Source organism: Erinaceus europaeus, chromosome 17 (assembly GCF_950295315.1).
Source record: "Erinaceus europaeus chromosome 17, mEriEur2.1, whole genome shotgun sequence".
NCBI lineage: Eukaryota > Metazoa > Chordata > Mammalia > Eulipotyphla > Erinaceidae > Erinaceus > Erinaceus europaeus.
In genome coordinates this window covers 45,328,399-45,347,580 of record NC_080178.1, presented here as the reverse complement: position 1 = coordinate 45,347,580, position 19,182 = coordinate 45,328,399, and the positions used below count along the sequence as shown (strand labels likewise).

The 19,182-nt window shown below is 43.1% G+C and overlaps 1 long non-coding RNA gene and 1 pseudogene across 2 annotated transcripts; both read right to left on the bottom strand.

The window, feature by feature from the left end:
• Positions 1 to 19,182, bottom strand: part of LOC132533990 (polycomb protein EED-like) — a 474,032-nt pseudogene that overhangs the window by 97,261 nt on the left and 357,589 nt on the right.
• Positions 1,555 to 3,846, bottom strand: LOC132534001 (uncharacterized). Of its 2 annotated transcripts, XR_009545719.1 has the most exons (4): positions 3,540 to 3,846; positions 3,015 to 3,165; positions 2,322 to 2,400; positions 1,555 to 2,116 (listed from the first exon to the last, which is right to left on the bottom strand). It is a non-coding gene; the product is annotated as an uncharacterized LOC132534001 (long non-coding RNA). The 2 variants fall into 2 exon arrangements; XR_009545718.1 differs by lacking the exon at positions 3,015 to 3,165.

Sequence of the window (19,182 nt, the reverse complement as noted above, 5' to 3'; positions counted from 1 at the left end):
GTTGTAGTTATTATTGTTGTTGTCGTTGTTGGATAGGACAGAGAGAAATGGAGAGAGGAGGGGAAGACAGAGAGGAGGAGAGAAAGATAGACACATGCATACCTGCTTCACTGCCTGTGAAGCGACTCCCCTGCAGGTGGGGAGCTGGGGTTCGAACCGGGATCCTTATGCCGGCCCATGTGCTTTGCGCCACCTGCGCATAACCCGTTGCGCTACAGCCCAACTCCCCTGACTGCCCATTTACCCATGATTCCTCAGCTCTGCTCTTAGAGCAGAACATTCCATAAGCCAAGGATGGAAACTCACTCTCCCTGCTTCAAACTTGTTATTTCCAAAGAGAAATGCCCTGCACCCTCCACAAAAGAAAAACGAAGCTCCCTTGAGTAGAGGCAGACCAAAACACTGTTGGTAGACATTTAGCAGGCAGCACACCTGTCCCCACACTAAACCCAGACTTCTGTCCTCCATGGAGTTCTCTTGGCAATCCCCACTAATTTGCATGAAGCTCTATAGACCCACAGATCAGAGTGGAGGAAATGGGGAGAGGAGGCAACTTGCAACCCCAGAAGGCAATTACTTGTCAAAGGCCTTGGCATCTTCATCTCGCTGATGCTTCAGCACAACATCTTTATCCCATTCTTTTCTCAGGTGTTGATTGATTGTGTTCCTTCGATCCTCTTCTGCACATCTTTCTGCTAAATGCCTGGAGGGAAGGCAAGAGTCTGACTCCATACACTGCCACCATCTCCCGCCTAGTCCTCTCTCCTTTGGATTCAGTGGGAAATCTGGTTTTGCTCTCACTCTTTGGAATAAGAGGTAAAGTTGGAGGCCAGGTAGTGGTGCACCTACCTGAAGGCACACATTGCAGTGTGCAAGGACCTGGGTTCAAGCCTCAGGTCCCCAACTTCAATTAGGAAGTGCAACAGGTTTCTCTCTGTTTTTCTCCCAATCTCTATCCAAAATAAATAAAACTTTTTCAAAAAAAAAAAAGAAAGAAAAAGAGTCAGTAACATGAGCAGATACAGGGAACCCTAGCTGAAGGGTCCAAGACTGCTTGCTTTAAGCCAAAACCCTCTTTATGTCAATGAAAACCCTCTTTCTGTCAAAAGATGTTTGTTTCCTTTAATTAATCTAAAAACTCATCTCCTGGACCTACCCTATGATCCTGCAATTCCTCTCCTGGTTGGAACCCAACACACGCATCCAAAAGGATCTGTGTACACATATGTTCGTAAGCAGCACAATTTGTAATAGCCAGAACCTGGAAGCAACCCAGGTGTCCAACAGATGAGTGGCTGAGCAAGTTGTGGTCTATATACACAATGGAATACTATTCAGTGATAATAAAAAAAAATGGTGACTTCACCATTTTCAGCCCATCTTGGATGGAGTGTGAAGAAATCAGGTTAAATGAAATAAGTCAGAAACAGGATGAATATGGGAAGATCTCACTCCCAGGCAGAAGTTGAAAAACAGTATCAGAAGAGAAAGCACAAGTAGAACCAGAACGGCAGTTGCTGTATTGCACCAAAGTAAAAGACTCTGGGGTGCAGTGGGGGGGGGGGCAGTGTCCATGTCCAAAAATGATGACAGAGCATCTAGTGCGGTTTGCATTGTTATGTGGAAAACTGAGAAATGCTATGCATGTGCAAACTATTGTATTTATACTCATATTGTATTTATACTCATCCCATAAGGTGGTTTGTGACATGCAACAGCCTCAGAAGTTGACTAGGGAGTAGAGATGAGAAGCAGGCTGGGGCGAGCTAGGGTCAGTCATGACTCTCCACGTGTCCACACATGTTTCTACTAAGGTTGTTGTCAAGGGGTGGGGGAGGAGAGGGAGAGAAAGGAGGAGAGGGTTATGGTGAGGAAGGAAGGGCCAGGCCCCTTACTTTTCTTGGTTTTTCTGAAGCATTTTTTTTTCTTGCTGCAGATTTTTTATTTGGTTGAGGACACGCTGTCTTCTGTGGCCTAGAGCGGCTTCCACCTGCTGCTTCATATATTCAATATTTCTCTGCCGCTTCTCGGCCTCCAGGGTCTTTTCATTCTGCCCAAAGTTGGTGAAGGTGCCCATGGGCTCGTAGATGGGCAGTCTGGAAGGCCTGTGTTTCAGCTGGAACAGAGAGAGCCAGTGTGAAGTCTGCAGCATTGGGGTACACTGACAGACCCACTGTTTATAGGAAGGAGCCAGGGCACCCAAACTCTCATGAGGAAACCTGGTAGGTGGGTGGGGGCCCAGTATTCTACCCTCCACACACCTACGTTCAGAGTGCTAGGAAGCAGTGTACAGTTCTCAAAATAGCAACCCGTCCACTTACCTGGTATTCCAGTGCTTTCTTATACATTTCTCTCTCCTCAAATTGATGTTTCTTCAGTTCAGCTTTTTGTTCATCAATCCTGATAATTGGAAGAGGAGGAGGTGAGGCCACAGTTTATTCTAATGGAGACCAACATCATCAAAACACACCTAGCAAGTAATAGTGGGAATAAGTTCCAAGAAAATAAAAGCTGGTACTTCCTTCTGGAAGCTTCCATTACACCTTATTGAGACGGGCCTTGGAGCCTGGTTTTGTCTCATCTAGGAGAGCACACATGCTGCCATGTGCAAAGAACTGGGCCCAAGGTCCTCACCTGCAAGGGAGACGTATCACAAGCAGTGGAACAGTGCTGCAGGGATCTCTCCTTTTCTCTCTCTCTCTCTCTATTTCTGTCTCTCTTTCTCTCTCACTGTCTTCTCTCTAGCTCTCACAGTCTATCAAAGAAAGGACTGTCAGGTCTATGGCCATACCACCCTGAACACACCCGATGTTATCTGATCTCAGAATCTAAGCAGGGTTGGACCTGGTTAGTACTTAGATGGGAGAAAGGACTGTCAGAAATAGTGAAGCATCAGGGCAACAGGCCCCAAATAACCATAGTGGCAAATAAGAAAGGAATGGAGGGAGGGAGGAAAGGAGGGAGCAAGGGAGAGAGAGAGAGAGAGACACTAGCTTTATGGAGGCAGGAATTACCTCCATTTGGGGGAGTCTTCCCCACAGCAGTTTCCCTCACTGCTCTCCTGACCTCCTCCCTGACTCAAATGCTCAGCCTCAGGCCAAGTGCAACCAAACACTCTCTTTCCTCAGGACTGGGAATTGAGAGAAATGTTCATCCCAGGCTGAGCTACAGGAGAATGGCAGGTATGAGTATGTGGAAGACTTTCCATGATGGCCTGGCCCCTGCTTCTAGTCTGGGCCCCCACACTCCTTACCCTGGGCGCTGGGCTCCCAACAGACTGATGATAAACCTACACTTGGAAGGGTCCCTCCATCAGACTGGCCCCTTCTTCCTCTACTAACACCACTGACCACAAAGCCAAAGGCCATGGTCCCAACTGACAACTGTATCTGGCCTCCAAGGCTGTCCTGACACTAAGCATGGTGGCAATGATGGGCTGCATGGGGATCCTGGTTGGCTGGCTAAGATGTGCTGCAGCACTAGTTGTGCTGCCCTACCCTTCCCTACTGGAGTCCCCCTGCAAGTCCACCAAAACTCACTCTTGTTTGAGTTGCAGCCGTTCTAGTTGCTCCAAGACTTTCTGATTTTCTTTCTTTTTCTTGGCCAGTTTACTATTGGCATCTATTTGTTTGAGAAGGTTCTTAGTATACTCATTTTTCTTTTCAGTGACAATAGCAGCACTTGCTGGTCGGTTTGCAAAGTAATATGGATTCTAGGATGAAAGAGGAGCAGTTCATTTCTTTGAGACGAGCAAGAAAGCAACTGATGGGCTAGCAAAATAGCTGGCTTATACAGTGACTGCTTTGTCGTTGGTGAGACCTGGGTTTCAGCCCTGCGCTACCACACTGAAGGAGCCTCAGTGCTGTGGTTGCTTTCTCCATCTATCTAAAAGAAAGAAAAGTCATTTTTCAGAGTGCCGATAAAGCAGCTACATGTTGAACTCACCTGCTCCAAGGTGACTCTGAGCAGAACTGACCAGAGGTCACAGGTCTGTTGTATGCTTTACATTGGTTTGTTCTAGCTCTCCCCCACCAAGAGAATTGCATCAGTCCAGTTAGTTTCGAGGGCCTGCTTGGCCCCGCCCCTAGGAACCCCAACAGAGTTCCAGAGTGGCAGAGTTAGAGAGAGTTCTTGGCGCCACCATGGGAAAGAGGCAGCAGAGTTCTGTTTGGTGATTAGTTTGTCTTAGTTTATAAATCGTTGATCCTAAATAAAGAAATACAGCTTCTCTGCCCAGCCGTATGTCTCTGGTCATCTCTGTTACCCGCTCGTGAAGCTAGCCTGGCCAGCTAGAGACTCCGAATTTTAACAACACAGGTCTTTTTTTCTTCTCCATGGTGTGTCTGTGTGTGTGTGTATGTATGTGTGTGTGTGTGTGTGTGTGTGTGTGTGTGTGTGTGTGTGTGTGTCCCAAAGCCCTGCATGGTGAACAAAGGCAATACAATGGACTATCTATCAAGTCCAAGAGTTGTCAGGTTAACTAGAAAATGGTTTGAAAAGAGGATGATTTAGGCAGATAAAAATAGAAGCCAAAGATACTAAAAACATGAAAATGGTGGTGAAGCATGTTCACTACCATCTGAAATGAAGTTTTTTGAAACTTCTGCACCTACAGCTCACCTGAGGGTTTTACTGAGGTGGAGACCTTAGTTCTGAGGGTGTCGGGAGGGGCCCAAGATTCTATGGAATGAGCTCCCACCCAGAAAGGAAGTATCACTCTTGTAAAGCCCACAGGAATCCCTTCAATGTGCCCTCCAGAGGGTGGGTTCAAACATTCCCAGACAGGGTTATATGCAAGAGAGAGGCAGAAACAACTCTTACAGAAAAGTGGCATTTCGGATTCCTCTGTGATTTTATAGCATCTGCGACACCAAGGTTATAAGCAGCATTCCTCATGCGTTCTTCTTTTTCTGATTTTAGTCTCAACTTCGCAAGGAAAAAGAAAATAAACACACACTGGAAATGTCATTCTGTTTGTGAAGGCTACTAACTTTCTCTCTACAAAGACTGTGTTTCAAATGAGTCCAAACTGATTGGGCTTTTCTATGTTTGTTTTGCTCCCTGAGAAAATGTCTCCCAGTCAAGAACTTTCTTTTTCAAACCCAAGGCCTGGCGGCTCTAGCAAGTCAAGCAGAATGGCACCTGAAAATGGATGGCTGTCTATGTTCTTCCCTGCACTCATGCAACAGAGTAGAGTAAACCCTCCATTCATCCTCCAAACCCCTCCCCAATGCATTTATATAAGCTGTGAGGAGATCAGAAAGTAGCTTCAGCCCCAAAATGTAGTGCACCAAACAAGACTTTAGTCTGCTCCTGAAAACCTGGCCATGACCCAAACTTCATTCTCAAATGAAATGCCTGATTTGGCACACTGCCAGGCAGACATGCACAGGACATCTGCAGTGGCCTTGTCTTGTTTGCTGCCCCCACTGCACCACCTCTCAATCCAAGCATTCTACTACCTGGTCTTTGAATTCAGTGTCCTTGTCTTTCATTATCTGATATTGATGTAGAATTTGGTCGTCCTGTTCTTCTTCTTTTTTCAACTTGACATTAGAATACAGTGCACTGTTGGCCTTCCTGCGTTGCATACACACATAACAAAGTTCCTACAATGACACCAAGGGTCTATTCCTACCTTTTGCTTTCTTATCTTCACACTTCTTCCTGTGCTCCCCAAGACTGGATTTCTCCAGGAGTGTGTTTGATAAAAAGACATATGAACAGCGATGTGCACAATGGGTTTGATAGGCTGAGTCCTCAGGTTGCAGGAGTGGCCACAATTCCACTTGATTTGCAAGGTCTATGTTCACTCAGAACCCTTGTTCTCCCAGCCCTGTTTGTGTTCAGTGGCCCCCACCCCCATCATTTATCATTTGTTTGTCTGAGGAGACTGGTACCTGTCCTGCTTTCTCATGATCCCTACAAGTTGTAGTCTCAGAGGTCTTAGGTTCTGTTTTGGTGTTCTTTGATGGACTGGGTGGATGTGGCACACTATAAGAAAACAACAATAGGGAGTCAGGCTGTAGCACAGTGGGTTAAGTGCACAGGACACAAAGCACAAGGACTGGCATAAGGATCAAACCTGGCTCCCCACTTGTAGGGGAGTTGCTTCACAAGTAGAGAAGCAGAACTGCAGGTGTCTATCATTCTCTCCCCTCTCTCTGTCTTCCCCTTCTCTCTCCATTTCTCTATGTCCTATCCAACAATAATGATAACAATAACTACAACAATAAAACAAGGGCAGCAAAAGGGAATAAATAAATATTAAAAAACAACACAATTTCACATCCAGAGTGAAATTAGAGGCAAATATAGCCAAAGGAAGATAGCTCAGTGGTTCTCTTCAGAGCTCTGCATTGTACAGGTGAGCGACCTATGTGTTTGATAAGCCTGGATTTCAATAATAGCATGCTTGTTTACATTTGACTTTTGAGCATTACTGACTGCACTTTCTCAGGCATGGGAGGTGCAGTGAACACACACACACACACACACACACAAACACACACACACACACACACACACACACACACACACACACACACACACCCTCTTCCTGTGGAATCAACATTCTAAAGCAAAGTTACTAAACAAGGTAAGTGAGGTCTCCAGTGTATTTGGCACTGCTAATGACCATGCACACCTAGCTTCCCCCTGATAGACTGTGAGCCCTGAACATCTCTGCAGTCCTCACCATGGAGCACAAATGCAGGGACACCATGTGAAGGCATGCATGGAAACATCTAATATCCCTGAATCAAGATAAGACTCAGACTACAGTTAGTAAAGTGTGATCCCCACCTAACCCCCCACAAAAGACCATCATGTTACCTTTTGGTTCTTGTTTTTGTAAAGACAGTCTTATTAGGTTCCACTGTGGTAGGCAATATTACGGGTGCAATATTTCCAGATGCTGGAGTGGGTTTTTGACCTGGAGGTCTAGGTAGAAAGTTGACTGTAGAATAAGAGAAAGAGTTAAGTTTCCCTTCAGTCTTTTCCTTTGAGGCTTTAATGGTCATATAGATACAATGAAGAGAGAAAAATACAATAGGAACAGATAACACATTCTTACTCTACACCAACTGTGCTAAGTGCTTAATCTAATGCATAATGGGCCAGGGAGATAGCATAGTGGTTATGCAAAAGACTTTTTTGTGTCTGATGCTCTTAAATCACAGGTTCAATCCTTGGCAGAGAGACACAGAGACAGATACAGAGAGAGAGAGAGAGAGAGAGAGAGAAGGGAAGAAAGTGAAAGGGAAAGATTGCATAAATAACAACTTAAGATAACAAGTAAAATCTCTTTATGAAAGGAACAGTCCTCAAAACATTGTCTGGCAACTTCTAGCTATCTCCAGTAACTTAGAAAAAAATTAAGAAAACCTTTGTGTTTCTACATATGTTTCAACCAAAGTCACATCAGCTACAGACATGAGAATCCTACTATTTTCTATTAAGCCACATAAGACAGTTGTAAACTCCTACTCAGAATATATATATATATATATGGAACATGTTACATACAGCTCACTTGATGCTTTTCTGTTACCTACCTAGGCCACTTCCCTCCCCCGGTAGCCATCTGAACTTTGACTCTTTTAAGTAGTAGAGAGCCAGCAAAGAGTCTTAGTTGAGAATCTCAGGGATTAGAGTTAAGGTGAGATAGAAAATTCTAGAAGAGCTATTTCTTAGAAGAGCATATTTCTTGGGAGTCAGGTGATAGCGCAGCTGGAAAAATGCCAGTGGCACAAAACACAAGGACCAGTGTAAGTATCCCAGTTCTAGCCCCTGGCTCCCCACCTGCAGAGGAGTCACTTCACAAGCAGTGAAGCAGGTGTGCTGGTGTCTGTCTTTCTCTCCCCCGTCTTGCCTTCCCCTCCTCTCTCCATTTCTCTGTCCTATCCAACAACAACATCATCAATGACAATAACAACTGCAACAACAATAAAAAACAGGCAACAAAAGGGAAAATAAATAATTATAAAATTAAAAAAAAAGAAAATTCTAGAAGACCAGTTTCTTAGAAGAACACATTTCTTATAATTCTAATGGTACTGATTTTCGGCACAGGAGTTGCTCAGCAACAATGCCCTGCTGCTTAGCAGAAAAGAGAAAACAGCTAAAATCGTTGGCCTACCTTGCACATCATCTTTGTCTGACTTCATTCTTAACACAGATTTCCTCAGTTTAGGTTGTTCAATTTTTTCCAGTGTTTCATTATTTCCTTTTAATTCAAATTCAATTCTAGGAATGGACCAAAAGGTTTGCCTGCTCACTGGATCTGAATAAGAAACTAGGAGAATTCTCAGTTCTGAGCAGCACCCCACCCAGCCTGATAATACTGAAATAAACCTACTTCTCTGCCATGAGTGAGTGCCTGGACTTTGTTATGCAGAAATCACAGACTGAAGACTCTTTTCTTTTTTAGCCTGAGTCTGACTGTGACCTGCCTCTTCTAAACTGAGGTCTCAAAAGGTACTCATACTCTGGGGGGGAGGGGATGCCTTTGGGTTTTGGTTTCAGTTTGAATGTGACTTTTCTAGTTCTGTCACCAGATTCAATACAGGGCTGTCAGAGTGGTATGTGGTTGGCAGAGTGTTTGGGAGGCCAGGGTTGATCGGTCCATGGAACCTGTGGAGTAAGGCACTCACCTGGGGAATGAAAGAACACAGTTTGGACTTCTCTTCGAATTTTTGATGTTTGCTAAAGTTGAATTTACACTTTGAGGTGTCTGGAGAAAAAGGAGAGAGGAGATTTATAGCTGGTCTATAGTCCAGGACCCAGACACCTCACAGGCTCCCTGGAAGCAATGCTACTGGAAGGCTGGCTTGTTGGATGCTCAGTGACTAAAGCCTCAAGCTTACCCCCCCCGCCCCCCATTTAATAACGATCTTCTGACTCTTCTCCCAGATCCAGCTTTCTAGTCCCTTTTCCAACTATGACACCATTTCCCCAGACAGTAACCTGTGTCCACCTGCATATCAGCTGTTAGGCTCAGGCAAAAATGGAGCCCTTAGAATAAACCTAAAATAGACAAACCTGTTTTTTCCAAAACAGAGACCCCAAATCTTCATCTGCAATATTGTTGCCTTTAGGTTCATGATTAGTCAACAATATGTTCAGTTTTCTATATTAACTCTTTTTCAGCCACCAGGTTCCAGATGATACCATGATGCCAATCTGACTTCCCTGGGCAGATGACTCCACCTGGAGACACACCTATCTCAGATCTCTGCCCCACTAGGGAAAGAGAGAGACAGGCTGGGAATATGGATTGACCAGCCAATGCCAGTGTTCAACAGGGAAACAATTACAGAAGCCAGACCTTCCACCTTCTGCACCCCATAATGATCATGAGTCCATACTCTCAGAGGGATAAAGAATAGGGAAGTTCCTTCCCTATTTCCTATTATACTTACTCCCAAGATATCCTTATCAAAGCAAAGACAGCAAAAGCTCAATAAGGGCAAGAGACTGGCATACTTTAACAATGACTCTTTAGTCACTATCAGGCCACCCCATCAAGCTGGGGCCCTAGTCTGGGAGTCCTGAGACTCCCAAACAGACATGATGGGCCTTGACCTCAAATAAATCCCTTTCTCCATTGTTACCAGTCATCTGTATCAGGAACAACAAAACAGATCCCTTTGTGGACCCCCACAGGTCCTTGCACTCAAATCAACAACAGTAGAGAATGTTCCATCCTCTGAAATGAGGCTGGACCACATACTCTATGCTACACCTGAGGAAGATGGGTCCTAATTTTGGGGCAATTGGAATGTTCTCACTGATGATCCAGAATGTGAGGTTTGATCTAAAGGGATACAGAGGTCAATCAAATAGGCTCCTAAGCTGAAGTAGGGCAACAGATCAGATCCAATAGATGGGGTTTACAGTCAACAATATTTATATACCTTTAGCATATTTGGAAGCTACTCTCTTCCCTGATCCAGCTTTCTGGTCCTTTTTCCAGCCATGACATCATCTCCCCAGACAATAACTAGGATCCATCTGCATATAACATTTCAGGCTCAGGGAGAAAAAAAACTAGTATATCCTCAGGCCCTTTGGACTTTCCTGCATGCTTCTCTCAATTCATGTCAAATAATATTGCATCCGCCGATCACAACCTAATCAACGCAACGAGTACCACCCCAGCATGCTTCACTTCAGACTGTGTCCAGAGACTTCAGGTGTGGAACGACAACCCTTCAGCTTCATCACTCAGGAGAGACCTTTCCTTTCATAGTATTCTCTAATTCCATTCCAGGTGGTCCACTCCCCAATAAAGTCCCCAAACCCAGATATAGACCAGGTCCCCTGAGATAGAGCATATGTTCACATGTGTCCATAAACCAAGGAAAAATATATACCTGAAAGCAGAAGTACACAAGTACACTGGTCTGCAGTGAGTACCCCCCCTAGCACTTCCTCTCCACTATTCCAACCTTAAGGTCCATGATTGTTCAACGATTTGTTTGGCTTTGTATGTTAACTCTCTTATCAGCCACCAGGTTCCAGATGCCAGCATGATGCCGACCAGACTTCCCTGGACTGATGACACCACCTATGTGTCCTGGAGCTCCACTTCCCCAGAGATCCACCCTACTAGGGAAAGAGAGAGGCAGACTGGGAGTATGGATCAATGAGTAAAAGCCCATGCTCAGTGGGGAAGCAATTACAGAAGCCAGACCTTCCACCTTCTGCAACCCAAAATGACCTTGGGTCCATACTCCCAGAGGGATAGAGAATAGGAAAGCTATCAGGAGAGGAGATGGGATATGGAGATCAGGTGGTGGGAATTGTGTGGAGTTGTACCCCTAGTATCCTACAGTTCTGTTATTGTCTCCTTTTGTAAATAAAAAAAATAAAGCTTAAAAAACAAATATAACTAAAATACGCCTATTAGTAGAGAATGGAGACCACCCCCAACTCTTCATTTGTGCCATTCTAGCCTTTAGGTTCATAATCAGTCAAAAACATGTTTGGCTTTACATTTTAACTCTCTTTTCAGCCAACAGGTTGCAGATGCAAGCACGATGCCAACTAGACTTCCCTGGACAGATAACCCCACCAATGTGTCTTGGAGCTCTGATCCCTCAGAACCCTACAGCCAAAATCATACTCAATGGTGAAAAACTGTAAGCATTTCCACACATATCAGGTACTAGACAGGGCTGCCTACTATCACCATTACTACCCAACATAGTTTTGGAAGTTCTTGCCCAAGCTTTCACGCAGGAGCAAGGAATTAAAGGCATACATATTGTAAGAGAAGTCAAATTCTCCCTATTTGCAGATGATATGATAGTATACATAGATAAACCTAGGAAATCCAGCCAGAAGCTTTAGGAAATCATTAAGCAATACAGTAAGGTGTCAGGCTGCAAAATTAATATTCAAATTCAGTGGCATTCCTCTGTGCAAACACTATGTTAGAAGAAGAAAAATCGAGAAATCAATTCCTTTTCCTACAGCAACAACAAGAACAAAAAAATAAAATATCTAGGAATAAACCTAACCAAAGAAGTGAAATGCTTGTATACTAAAATTGTGAGTCACTAATCAAGGAAATTGAAAAAGACACAAAGAAGTGGAAAGATAATTCCATGTTCAAGGGTTGGAAGAATTATCATCATTAAAATGAATATACTGCCCAAGGCCATATACAAATTTAATGCTATCCCCATCAAGAATCCATACACATCTTGTAGGAGTATAAAACGAATTCTACAAATGTTTATCTGGAACCAAAAAGACCTATAATTGTCAAAAATAATCTTGAGAAGATAGAACAGAACTGGAGGATCACACTCCCTGACCTCAAATTGTTTTATGGGGTCCTTGTAATCAAACCTTCTAGGTAATGGAACATGAATAGACACACTGCCCAGTGGAATAGAACCAAGAACCCAGAAGTAAGCCCCCACACACTGGACATCTAGTCTTTGACAAAGGTGCCCAGACTATTAAAAGGGGGAAAGCAGAGTCTCTTCAACAAATGGTGTTGGGAAAATGGGTTGAAACATGCAGAGGAATGAATGTGAACCACCAAACACAAAAGTAAATTCTAAATGGATCAGGGGCTTGGATGTTAGACCAGAAACTATCAGATACTTAGAGGAAAATATTGGCAGAACTCTTTTCCACATAAATATTAAAGACATCTTCAATGAAATGAATCCAGTTACAAAGTAGACTAAGGCAAATATATACCTATCGGACTTCATCAAATTAAAAAGATTCTGCAGAGCAAAAAAAGCAATACCCAAACCAAGAGACCCCTCACAGAATGGGAGAAGATTGTCACATGCCCTGCATCAAACAAGAGGCTAATAACCAAAATATATAAAGAGCTTACCAGCCTCAACCACAAGAAAACAAATGAAGCCATCCAAAAATGTGGAGAAGACATAGACAGAATATTCACCACAGAAGAGATCCAAAAGGATGAGAAACACATGAAAAAATGCTCCAAGTCTTTGACTGGCAGAGAAATGCAAATAAAGACAACCAATAGATCCCACTTCACTCCTATGAAAATGTCATACTTCAAAAAAGGTAGCGCAACAAATACTATAGAGGTTGTAGGGTCAAAGGAACCCTCCTGCACTGCAGGTGGGAATGTAAATTAGTCCAACCTCTGTGGAGAACAGTCTGGAGTACTCTCAGAAGGCTAGAAATGGACCTACCCTATGATCCTGCAATTCCTCTCCTGGGGATATATCCTAAGGAACCCAACATGCACATCCAAAAAGATTTGTGTATACCTATGTTCTTGGCAGCACAATTTGTAATAGCCAAAAACTGGAAGCAACACAGGTGTCCAACATCAGTTGAGTGGCTGAGCAAGTTGTGGTCTATATACACAATGGAATAACACTCAGCTATTAAAAATGGTGATTTCACCATTGTAAACCCATATTGGATGGGGCTTGAAGAAATCATGTTAACTGAAAGAAGTCAGAAACAGAAGGATGAATATGGATGATCCCACTCTCAGGCAGACGCTTAAAAACAAGATCAGAAAACACAAGTAGAAACCGAACTGGAGTTGGTGTACTGCCACAACGTAAAACATTCCCTGGTGCAGTGGTGGTTGAGTACAGGTTCCAAAAGGATGACATAGAACCTAGTGGGGATTGTATTGTTATGTGGAAGACTGAGAAATGTTATGCATGTACAAATTATTGTATTTATTGTTGAATATAAAACATTAATTCCTCAATAAAAATAATAAAAAAGAAATTATGTGGGTGAGATACTTTTATCTATTTTTATATTTATTTATTCTCTTTTTATTGCCCTTGTTGTTTTATTGTTGTAGTTATTGTCCTTATTGAAGTCTTTGTTGTTGGGTAGGACAGAGAGAAATGGAAAGAAGAGGGGAAGACAGAGAGGGGGAGAGAATGATAGACACCTGCAGACTCAAACCACGATCCTCATGCCAGTCTTTGCACTTTGGGCCTACTGTGCTCAACCCGCTGCACTACTTCCCAACTCTCAGTAAGATACTTTTAAACCATATTTTCCCCTGTCCCTGGCTCAGTCCTTCAGATGTTTTATCCTTCTGGCCATTTTATCTGAGTAAGACACTTAGAATCAAGCCTTTCTTTGCCCAAGGGGCACTTGTCATCTAAGACAGGCCAACACTGAAGGGTGACACCTCTATAGACAATTCAGAACTGTAAGAAAGAGAAATAATTAGAAGGTCAACATTACCTTTGCAATACCTTTTTCCAGATTGCCACTTGTATCCACTGCAGACAAGAAGTCCTGAAAAAATTTCATTTTTACTTTGTCATTTTCAATTGTAAGGATACCGATTCCTTGGAAAGTAAATTCAACTTTCTTTCGTGTGCAGATTGATCGTGATAAGAGCTGCAGAGTTTCTTTAATGCATCCTTCGACTGTGTCCCTGCTATAATGCCCCGCTATGGCAACCATGATAAAATTCAGTGGTACAACGGGAATATCCCCTGGAAGAGAAAAGGACAGTTGTGTGGGGGAAAGACAGTGAGCAGATGGCAGATACTCAGAAATAACTGTTTCTCTTTTAATGGGAAAGGTTTAGCCAGTAGAGCTACTTACCAGGTGTGTGGATCTTAGTTTGTCGTAGTCCATGCAGCTGCAATAGCTTCTCTGACATGATAAAGATCGGTATCTGGATAGAGCTAAACCTGTTCCCAGCATCTAGTTTTTGCCTCATAAAAGTAAATGTCCCAAAAGCAGGTATGTAGACCCCCTAGAAACGAAGCAAACAGAAGGTGGGAAGAAAAGAACCACATGCTGACTTCTCTGAAGGGATGATAAAGACGAATCCTGAGAGAATTTTAGACTAAAAGTTTTCAAATGATGTTTGCATAAAATATAACCAATTCAAAGGCTATATTTTTCTTTCTTAACAAATTTCCTTATTGGGAAATTAATGTTTTAAATTCAATAGTAAATTCAATAGTTTGTACATGAATAAAATTTCCCAGTTTCCATATAATAATACAACCCCCCTTAAGTCCTCTGTCATCTTTCTTTGATCTGTATTCTCCCCACCCACCCACCCTAGAGTTTTTTACTTTGGTGCAATACACCCATTCCAGTTCAGGTTCTACTTGTGTTTTCCTTTCTGATCTTGATTTTCAACTTCTGCCTGAGAGTGAGAGCAACCCATATTAATCCTTCTGTTTCTGACTTATTTCACTTAAAATGAATTTTTCAAGGTCCATCCAAGATCGGCTGTAAACAGTGAAGTCACCACTTTTTTTATTTTTTATTTTATTTATTTATTCCCTTTTGTTGCCCTTGTTGTTTTATTGTTGTAGTTATTATAGTTGTTGTCGTTGTTGGATAGGACAGGAGAAATGGAGAGAGGAGGAGAAGACAGAGAGGGGGAGAGAAAGACAGATACCTGCAGACCTGCTTCACTGCCTGTGAAGTGACTCCCCTGCAGGTGGGGAGATGGGGTTCGAACCGGGATCCTTATGCTGGTCCATGTGCTTTGCGCCACCTGCGCTTAACCCGCTGCGCTACAGCCTTACTCCCAAAGTCACCACTTTTATAGTTAAGTAGTACTTTAATATATATATATACCACAACTTGCTCAGCCACTCATCTGTTGTTGGACACCTGGGTTGCTTCTAGGTTTTGGCTATTACAACTTGTGCTGCCAAGAACATATGTGTATAGAGATCTTTTTGGATGGGTGTGTTGTGTTCCTTAGGATATGTCTCCAGGAGAGGAATTACAGGATCATAGATTAGGTCCATTTCTAGCTCGAAAGCTATAATATTAAGAGAAACTATAGGGATGCTATAGTTGCATATATATATATATATATATATATAGAGAGAGAGAGAGAGAGAGAGACAGACAGAGACAGAGACAGAGAGAGACAGAGAGATGAGAGAGCATGATACCAGACCACCACTCCAGCACAGCCAGTGCCAGGCTTCACACTCAAGACCTCAGGCATGTGTGCAGGGTCAGTGCTCTACTGTCAAGTCACCTTCCGAAGTCCTACCTTTTGCAGCCTCAGCTGTCGTAGAATAAAGTCAGAAACGTGGCTCCATATCATAGAGACTTCTGAAATTCAAAGAAAACAAAAACACAGTGTGATTTATGTAAATACCCTGTCACTATCCAAATGCAAATGCAAAAGACTCCTTCAAATAGCAAGTCATTCATAGCTAGAAACAGACAGAAATAAGGTCCTTCCTGAAAGTCAGTTTCCCTGATTGTTTAACTTTACCCCTGCTAAGCTCTGTAAATATGTAAGAAATAGTACATCATGATATGTACTTGAAGGAAATCTTTATGGAATAAAGCAAACTGCTCAATTCACTGGAATATTCCCCCACCCCCAAACCACTACCCGAGACAGAGATACCACAGTCTTTCACTTCCAGTATGTGGAAGTTATACACAGTTTTTTTCTGATGGCCTAGGACTGAAGTACAGGTTGTTGAAGGAGAACTAGTAATTGCTCTTATGGACATTGGAGACAAACTGGGTGGTGGAAACCTACCCCAAAACATATGTTATGGTAAGCCTAGTACTAAAAGTAAGTCAGTCAAAGACTAAGATTTTGCCCTATTCTCTAAACCATGGTCTAAATCATGGCTAATTAATGTATTAAAACTGATCAGGGAATGTGAGGGCGATCTGGTTGTGACATCTGTCACCCCATTGAATGCCAGGTTGATTTGGCTCATCTGCCTGGTTAGGTGGGTGTCCCCTTGCTCCATCATCACTCCATGTGTGACCCTCCCAAAGCCGTGTGCTCTGTCGAGGAGGATGGCCTTCCCTAAGTAGAGGTGACCGGTCTTTGGGTGAAGGTATATGAGTAGCTGTGCTCCCCTGATTGAACCTCCAGACAAGCTCTGAATCTGTTCAGGTATTTCCTCTATCCTATCATATTTTCATTACCAAAAGAATTCTCCTCCTGGAAGCTAAGCACAAAAGAAGATTCTCCAACCTAGTCCAACTTGTACCCCCCAAGTTAAAATTTCATCACAATCAAATATACACAGGAATAAAATAGAATCTCACTATCTGGATATAGGGGAGCCCTTTCCAAGTTAGTGCGTCAAACCTACTGTCTTTTATGTAGATTTGAGGCAGGCAGCTCAGATTTCAGGAAACACATCTATTCAAAAAGGAAATGACCTAGTTGGGACCCAGAGAAACAATATTTCTTGCAACCAAATGCTAGTAGAAAGGCTTGTGAGAGCTAAATTGGAAAGGTAAGAGTCGTGTTTCTTCATCTGGATACTATACAAATCCACTGTGTGGTTTTGCTTTTAAGAATCTAATAGATGTCCTAATAAGAGCAGCATTAAATTCCTTTGACCTGATATTTCCTACTTCTCATTGAAGACAGAGAACACATGCACAGTATTCACTCCAAGAAGTTTTTCTTTTTTTTCCTCCAGGGCTATTGGAGCTTAGTGCCTGCACTATGAACCCATTGCTCCTGGACACCTTTTTTTCTTTCCTTTTTTTTCTTTTTTTGGATAGGACAGAGAGAAATTGAGAGGAGAAAATAGTGCAGAGAAGAGAAAGGCACCTGCAGACCTGCTTTACCACTTGTGAATTGACCCCCCTGCTCGTGGAGAACCAAGGGGTTGAAACAGGATCATTGTGCAGCTCCTTGCAGTTTGCACTATGTGCACATAAGCCCGTGGGATACCACCTGGTGCCCTCTAGAACAGTTTCAGTCCTCTGCAGTTCAGTTGGAATAGACTTGGAAACCTTACAGACTTGGTATTGAACTAGTTTTTCTGATGCCCCAATATGCCAGTGTGTCAGAGAATTGGAATATGACTTTTATATTTGAAAATACTTGTCTGTCCTTCAACCGTGAGGTTTTTGCAGGAGTCACTGACACTGTTACCTTGCCGACAAGCTCACCTGGCATGCACCCACTGTGCCCTGGCGATGAGGGCTTGTGGCATCAAAGGATGGCTTTGTGGCACCATTCTCTCTTGGGATTCCCTGTGTCTCTATGCCATTTCTTCTCAGTTCCCTCAGCAGGTTCACTAGCTCAATTTAGGCATCAGTGTTGGAGCTTGTTGAGGTCTAGCTCCACATTCTCTTATTTCCCTCCATCCCCTCTGCTTACATCATGCCCAGGGCCTTGCCAACCATCACTATGCCAATCTCTGCCAAAGGCAAATTCAAAAGCCAAGGTTCCCTCCCCCCAACTCTCTACCACCAACACACTCACACAAAATCACATTTTTGATCCTATGCATGTGACTTCCTACCTGAATATCCCACAATCGATATGCTTGGACTGGAGAAATAAATAGCACAATGGTTATACAAAAAGACTCAAGCCTGAAGCTCTGAGGTCCAACAGTCAATTCCCAGCACAGCCATAAGCCAACAAAAATCAGTGCTCTGGGAAAAACCACACCTAACTCACTTAAAGCCAGAATCGGGCTTCCTTTAAATCTTGTCTTTGATGTAGGCTTTTGCTCTCGACGAATAGCATCATCACTTGATTCACTTGCATGGATCCAAACTCAAAAGCTGCTTGGAAAGTTCCTTTCTGCTATATCCTATCATTTACTACATCACTGTAACCAATAGATTTTCACATCTGTCCTTTAAGTCTGTCCACTCTCTACATTTCATTCTACCAATTCAGGCCAAATCGCCATCCTTTCTCTCTTAGATAACTCTGAAAGGAAACAATTGTTCCACGTTAGGTCATCCATTTTTGCCTGAGTGGCCCACATGCTTCTCTAGTGTGTGGCCTTTTCATTTTCCTGATTAAAGTTTAAAACATGGGGGAGGGCTGCGGAGGGGGGAACCCTACGAGGAAAAGAATTAGTAGAGAGAAAGAGACAGAATCAGAGAACCATTTTTGCGCATAGGATGTCATGGAATTATTCTTGAGACTTCAAGCTTGAAAATCCAACAACCTGGGCCAGCAAAATGCTTCCTTGGACACTGAAGTACTTTGCCATGTGTGCTATCCAGGTTCAAGCCCAGCCTCCAACTCCTTAAATGAAACTTTGTTCTTGTGAACTTTTGTACTCTCTATGCAAACAAATAACAAATACATGAAACAGAGTCCAACATCTTATTCACTGTGCCACCACCTGAGCTGTCACTTAGATCACTCATAAAGGCAATCCTGACATCCACTTAATTCTCCACACTGCCACCTGAGCCAGTGTTTCCCAGCACAGATCTTGGGGGTTCACTTCTCTTCTACCCCCTCATTAGGATTATCCTCAATGCCAACCTATGTGATGTGACTGACAGTGCCCCGAATAACATGACTTTTTCCTCTCATTAAGCAAACACTTTGGCTGGGTTAAGTGCACATAGTTTTTTGTGCAAGGACCTGAGTTTGAGTCCTGGCTCTCCACCTGCAGTGGGAATGTTTCACAAGCACTGAAGCAGGACTGCAGGTGTCTATCTTTCTCTCTCCCTACTCTCTAAATTCTGATGTCCTATTAAAAAAGAAAAGGAAAATATTGCTGCCAGGAGTTCTGACTTTGTATTACCAACATTACACCCTAACTATAACCTTGGTGGGAAAAAAAATCACATACTTCCATGCCCAGTCAGACAGCAGCCATAGTGTTGTCTTTCACCTCCTTCCACAAACTGTCCATCCACCCTCAGTTAAGTGTGTTTGTTCTCCTTGTTCCCTCTACCAAAAAAAAA